A 6,435-nucleotide genomic window follows, 5' to 3' on the forward strand; every position below is an offset into this window, starting at 1 on the left:
AAGGCAGGTAAGGTCCCTGCCTCACGGGCACACAGTCCAGTGGGGGAGACCAGCACGAAACATGTGAATTAACAAACAGCAAGGTTTCCTAAAGTGACATGGTGCTGAGAAGAAGCCCAGACAGGTTGATGCGATGAGCTGGATGTTGGGAAGACTTAGATAAGGAGCCTGAGGCCCAGAAAGGGGCAGCTACTTACCTGGAGTCACACAACAGAGGCTAGACTCCTGTCCCCAGCTTGGGGCTGGCTGTGGGGTTCCAGATCTGAACTGTGAGCTGAAGGAGGGAGGAGTTTGAAGGAAAAGATGGATTCTGAGGTGAGGGGTCTTAAACAGGCTCTCCAAGGTTGGGGGCTGCCAGGGCTGGCCGGCAGGGCCTGTGCCAGGCAGTTGGTGATGTCAGGGGATTACAGGAGGCCCATTGAATGGGTGCACCGAGGCGTGGGCCATGCCATGGTAGTGGAGCAGGTGGAAGAGGAGGGAGAGGAGGGGAGAGTGAGGCGGATACTTGATCTGGTACTATTCACAGGTGGACAGTATACATGGGGCAGGCCTCACCTGGGAGGGCAGGCTAATCCTGCCAGAGCCCACCACCACTCGCCTCTCTCTGGGGCTTCCCTCCCTTTCTCTGTCTCTGCCCCCCACCCCAGGTGTTTTTTTGTTTTTTGTTTTATTTTTTTTGAGACGGAGTCTCATTCTGTCGCCCAGGCTGGAGTGCAGTGGCGCGGTCTTAGCTCACTGCAACCTCCACCTCCTGAGTTCACAGCATTCTCCTGCCTCAGCCTCCCGAGTAGCTGGGACTACAGGCACACGCCACCACGCCCGGCTAATTTTTTGTATTTTTAATAGAGACAGGGTTTCACCGTGTTAGCCAGGATGGTCTCGATCTCCTGACCTCATGATCCGCCCTCCTCAGCCTCCCAAAGTGCTGGGATTACAGACTTGAGCCACCCTTTTTTTTTTTTTTTTTTTGAGATGGAATCTTGCTCTGTCACCCAGGCTAGAGTGCAGTGGCATGATTTCAGCTCACTGCAACCTCCACCTCCTGGGTTCAAGCGATTCTGCTCCCTCAGCCTCCCGAGTAGCTGGGATTACAGGCATATGCCACCACACCTGGCTAATTTTTGTATTTTTTTGTAGAGACGGGGTTTCACCATGTTGGCCAGGCTGGTCACAACTCCTGACCTCAAGTGGTCCTCCTGCCTTGGCCTCCCAAAGTGCTGGGATTACAAGCGTGAGCCACCACGCCCGGCCCCCTCAAGGTGTTCTTCACATCTGGAGGAATTATCTTTACCCCAGACCCAGCTCTGTTGTCCAAGGCATCTGTCTCAGCAGAGGTCAGAGGTCAGCAGCTTTGCCCCCTCTACCCCCATTGTGCCCCACCCTGCAGGCCAACTTGTCTCCATCTCTGTTTTGGTTACACCAGAAGCTGATACCTTGGGAATCCCAGCAGTTTAGGAGGCAGTGGGCTTTGGTTCAAGACCTGCCTTTGTTCATCCTTTTTTTTTTTTTTTTTTTGAGACAGAGTCTCACTCTGTCTCCCAGGCTGGATGTTTCACCATGGGGTTTCACCATGTTGGCCAGGCTGGTTTTGAACTCCTGACCTTGTGATCCACCCGCCTCAGCCTCTCAAAGTGCTGGGATTACACGTGTGAGCCACCGTGCCCGGCCTTTTTTTTTTTTTTTTTTTTAAATACAGGATGTCACTCTGTCACCCAGGCTGGAGTGCAGTGGTGTGATCACAGTTCACTGAAACCTTGACCTCCCAGGCTCAAGCAATTCTCCCATCTCAGCCTCCTGAGTAGCTGGGACTACAGGTGCACACCACCTTGCCTGGCTAATATTTTTATTTTTTGTAGAGACAGGAGTCTCGCTATGTTGCCCAGGCTGGTCTTGAACTCCTGGCCTCAAGTGATCCCCTTGCCTTAGCCTCTCAAAGTGCTGAGATTACAGGTGTGAGCCACTGCGCCCAGCACTTTGCCTCTGTTTTGAATGGGCCCCACTGTGGTTTTCTGGACAACACTGGGTCATGCTTGAGCAAAGGTACCAGATCTCTTGGGAGCACATGTGTAGCCAGGGCATAGGGCTGGGGTCCAGGCACAGGCTTGTGGGACATTGAGCCTTTGCCATTGGTTGGGGGCATTATATGTTACTGGGGCAACCCTTGACAGGCCCAGGAGGGGCCTCATAGTAGGGGACAGGGCACTTGATGGGTGGAATCAGTGAGAACCTGTGAGTGGGAATTATTATCCCAGTTTCCAGATAAGGGAGCAAACTGAGGCTCAGAGAAGCTAAGGAACTTGTCCAAGCTAGTAATGAACAAAGGTAGGGGCTGGGTGCAGTGGCTCATACCTGTAATCCCAGCACTTTGGGAGGCTGAGCCGGGCAGATTGTTTGAGGCCAGGAGTTCAAGACCAGCTTGACCAACATGGCAAAATCCCGTCTCTACTAAAAATACAAAAAATTAGCCAGGCATGGTAGCACACACCTGTAATCCCAGCTACTCAGGAAGCTGAGGCATGAGAATTGCTTGAACCTGGGAGGCAGAGGTTGCAGTGAGCCAAGATGGCACCACTGTACTCCAGCCTGGGCGACAGAGGGACGCTTTGTCTCAAAAAAGAAAAAAAAAAAGAAAAAGATTAGTAACTTTATCATTATTGTTAAAATACCTGTTCATTTTAAAACTTGAAGCAGATCATAAATGAACAAAGACGAAACCAACAAACCTCCCTATTTCACCACCCAGAAATAACTATGACTGTGTTAACATTTAGTGAGCATCATTCCAGACATCTGATCAGATAAACAGAAAAAGATTTTATGACAATCAATCAATACTAGATATCGTTTTTTTTTTTTTTTTTTGAGACGGAGTCTCGCTCTGTCGCCCAGGCTGGAGTGCAGTGGCTGGATCTCAGCTCACTGCAAGCTCCGCCTCCCAGGTTCACGCCATTCTCCTGCCTCAGCCTCCCGAGTAGCTGGGAGTACAGGCGCCCGCCACCTCGCCCGGCTAGTTTTTTGTATTTTTTAGTAGAGATGGGGTTTCACCGTGTTAGCCAGGATGGTCTCGATCTCCTGACCTCGTGATCCGCCCGTCTCGGCCTCCCAAAGTGCTGGGATTACAGGCTTGAGCCACCGCGCCCGGCCTAGATATCATATTTTTAAAATTACATTTAACTTTATTTGAATTTAACAAAACGAATAGAAATAGAAGTTTAACTGAAAGAACTGTGGAACTTAAGATAAACGTTTCTTCATCATAAATGATATTTCCTGTAAGATTCTTCCAAGTTAAAAAAAAAAAGATTTGAAAACCATGCGGGATAAACTCATTATTTATTTATTTTAGTTTAGTTTTTTGAGACAGAATCTCGCTCTGTTTCCCAGGCTGCAGTGCGTGGCACAATTGGCTCAATGCAACCTCCACCTCCCAGGTTCAAGTGATTCTCCTGCCTCAGCCTCCCGAGTAGCTGGGATTACAGGCGCCCACCACCACGCCCGGCTAATTTTTGTATTTTTAATAGAGGGTTTCACCATGTTGGCCAGGCTGGTCACAGACTCCTAACCTCAGGTGATCCAGCTGCCTCGGCCTCCCAAAGTGTTGGGGTTACAGGTGTGAGCCACCGCGCCCGGCCCCTCTAAGGTGTTTCTTCACATCTGGAGGAATTAGCCTCACCCCAGGCCCAGCTCTGTTGTCCAAGGCATCTGTCTAGACAAAGTCAGAGGTCAGCAGCTCGCCCCACTCTACCCCCATTGTGTCCCACCCTGCAGGTCGACTTGTCTTTATCTTTGTTTTGGTCACACTAGAAGCTGAATTCTTGGGAAACCCAGCAATTTAGGAGGCAGTGGGCTTCCGTTCAAGTCCTGCCTTTGTGCATTTTTTTTTTTTTTTTTTTTTTCAGAAGGAGTCTCACTCTGTCGCTCAGGCTGGAGTGCAGTGGCGTGATCTCGGCTCACTGCAAGCTCCGCCTCCCAGGTTCAAGAGATTCTCATGCCTCAACCTCCCGAGTAGTGGGGATTACAGGCATGAGACAACACGCCCGGCTAATTTTTACATTTCTAGTAGAGACCAGGTTTCACCATCTTGGCCAGGCTAGTCTGGAACTCCTGGGCTTAAGTGACCCGCCTGCCTTGACCTCCCAAAGTGCTGAGATTACAGGTGTGAGCCACCATGCCCAGCCCAGTTGCTATTAATTTTTAACATTTTCTTCACTCTTTCCCTACACCCAGATTTTTCTTCATTATATTGCTACTTTTAATTTACTAGTATTCATAACGTGTATAGTATATTCCATTCTGTACCTCAGACTTTTTAAAGTATTTAATCTTAGATTGACATTTAAATATTTTCAATGGTAGCCAACTACCATTTAATATTTATTTATTTATATTTTTTATGTTTAGAGATGAGGTATCATTCTGTTCCCTAGGCTGGAATGCAGTGGCTCAGTCGTGGCTCACTGCAGCTTTGACCTTCCAGGCTCAATCTCCCACCCCAGCCTCCTGAGTAGCTGGTACTACAGGCAGGCACCACCATACCTGATTGATTTTTTTTTTAATTTTGCCAGTAGAAACCCAGCTATTGGCTTCCTGTGGTGGCTCATGCCTATATTCCCAGCACTTCCAGAGGCTGAAGATCACTTGATCCCAGGAGGTTGAGGCTGCATTGAATTATGACTGCACCACTTCACACCAGCCTGGGCAAGAGAGCAAGACCCTGTCTAAAAAAAGAAAATAAACCCAAACCCACCCATCAATGCCATCCATTCCCCCAGGATCACTGGCCAGTGAAGTCTGCTAACATGTTCCGGCCGGGCGCGGTGGCTCAAGCCTGTAATCCCAGCACTTAGGGAGGCCGAGACGGGTGGATCACGAGGTCAGGAGATCGAGACCATCCTGGCTAACACGGTGAAACCCCGTCTCTACTAAAAATACAAAAAACTAGCCGGGCGAGGTGGCGGGCGCCTGTAGTCCCAGCTACTCCGGAGGCTGAGGCAGGAGAATGGCGGGAACCCGGGAGGCGGAGCTTGCAGTGAGCTGAGATCCGGCCACTGCACTCCAGCCCGGGCTACAGAGCAAGACTCCGTCTCAAAAAAAACAAAAAAAACAAAAAAAACAAAAAAAAAAAACATGTTCCTCGGCCACCTGAAGCCATACACACTGCTGGGCACTTCACTTCTGGGGTTTTCAGTAACCAGATCCATTGCAACTTGGGGAGCTTGGCTTTTTAGTGATTGCTGATCCCAAGGCTGACCCTGAGCTTCTCACAGAGGCATTTTCCATTCACTCGCCCACCTTGGTCAGTGTCAATCAGACTCCACTGTTCTATATGGATGTTGCCATCCCACGTAACAAGAGTTCAATTATTGGGTGCCTTGCAGTGGGTGGTATCCCAGAAAAAGCCTCCATCCGGCGGCACTACCTTCCCCTGGGAACCACAGGAAGCTGTGCTTGTGATAAGGGCTGTCCACAAGTTTTCCGGTTCTTCTCCTTCCAAGCATGTGGCAAGAGTCGGCTTCTCTAACCCCTTTAATTAGTTATGGCTATCTCTGTATTATTTTCAGACAAGGTCTCGCTCTGTCGCCCAGGCTGGAGTGCAGTGGCTAAATCATGGCTCACTGCAGCCCGGACCTCCTGGGCTCAAGCGATCCTCCCACCTCAGCCTCCCGAGTAGCTAGGACTACAGATGTGTGCCACCAACCCGGCTAATTTTTGTATTCTCTTGCAGAGACAGCCTTGCCAAGTTGCCCACGCTGGCCTTGGGCTCCTGGGTTTGCCCAACTCGGCCTCCCAAAGTGTTGGGATTATGTGCATGAGCCACTTTGCCTGGCCAGGGTTAGGTGTTTGACTGGTCAATAAAATATGAGCTGAATTGACATGTGTCACTTCTAGGCAGAAGCTATAAAAGCCTTCTTTTTCTTCTTCTTTTTTGTTTTTTTGAGACGGAGTTTCACTCTTGTTGCCCAGGCCGGAGTGCAGTGGCGCGATTTTGGCTCACTGCAACCTCTGCCTTCCCAGGTCAAGTGATTCTCCTGCCTCAGCTTCCTGAGTAGCTGGGATTACAGGCATGCGCCACCATGCCTGACTAATTTTGTATTTTTAGTAGAGATGGGGTTTCTCCATGTTGGTCAGGCTGGTCTCAAACTCCCGACCCCAGGTAATCTGCCCACCTTGGCCTCCCAAAGTGCTGGGATTACAGGTGTTAGCCACCGCACTCAGCCCTTTTTTTTTTTTTTTTTTTTGAGACCGAGTCGAGACCGAGTCTCGCTCTGTTGTCCAGGCTAAAGTGTAGTGGCATTGTCTCCACTCACTGCAGTCTCTGCCTCCCAGGTTCAAGGAATTCTCATGCCTCAGCCTCCTGAGTAGCTGGGACTACAGGTGCATGCCACCACGCTTGGCTAATTTTTGTATTTTTAGTAGAGACGGGGTTTCACCATG

The 6,435-nt window shown here is 49.8% G+C and overlaps 1 pseudogene; it reads left to right on the forward strand.

Annotated features, from left to right (window-relative positions):
* Positions 1-450: 450 nt before the first annotated feature.
* Positions 451-6,158, forward strand: LOC140711616 (uncharacterized; annotated as a pseudogene).
* The last annotated feature ends 277 nt before the right edge of the window (positions 6,159-6,435 follow it).

This window comes from Chlorocebus sabaeus, chromosome 5 (genome assembly GCF_047675955.1).
Source record: "Chlorocebus sabaeus isolate Y175 chromosome 5, mChlSab1.0.hap1, whole genome shotgun sequence".
NCBI lineage: Eukaryota > Metazoa > Chordata > Mammalia > Primates > Cercopithecidae > Chlorocebus > Chlorocebus sabaeus.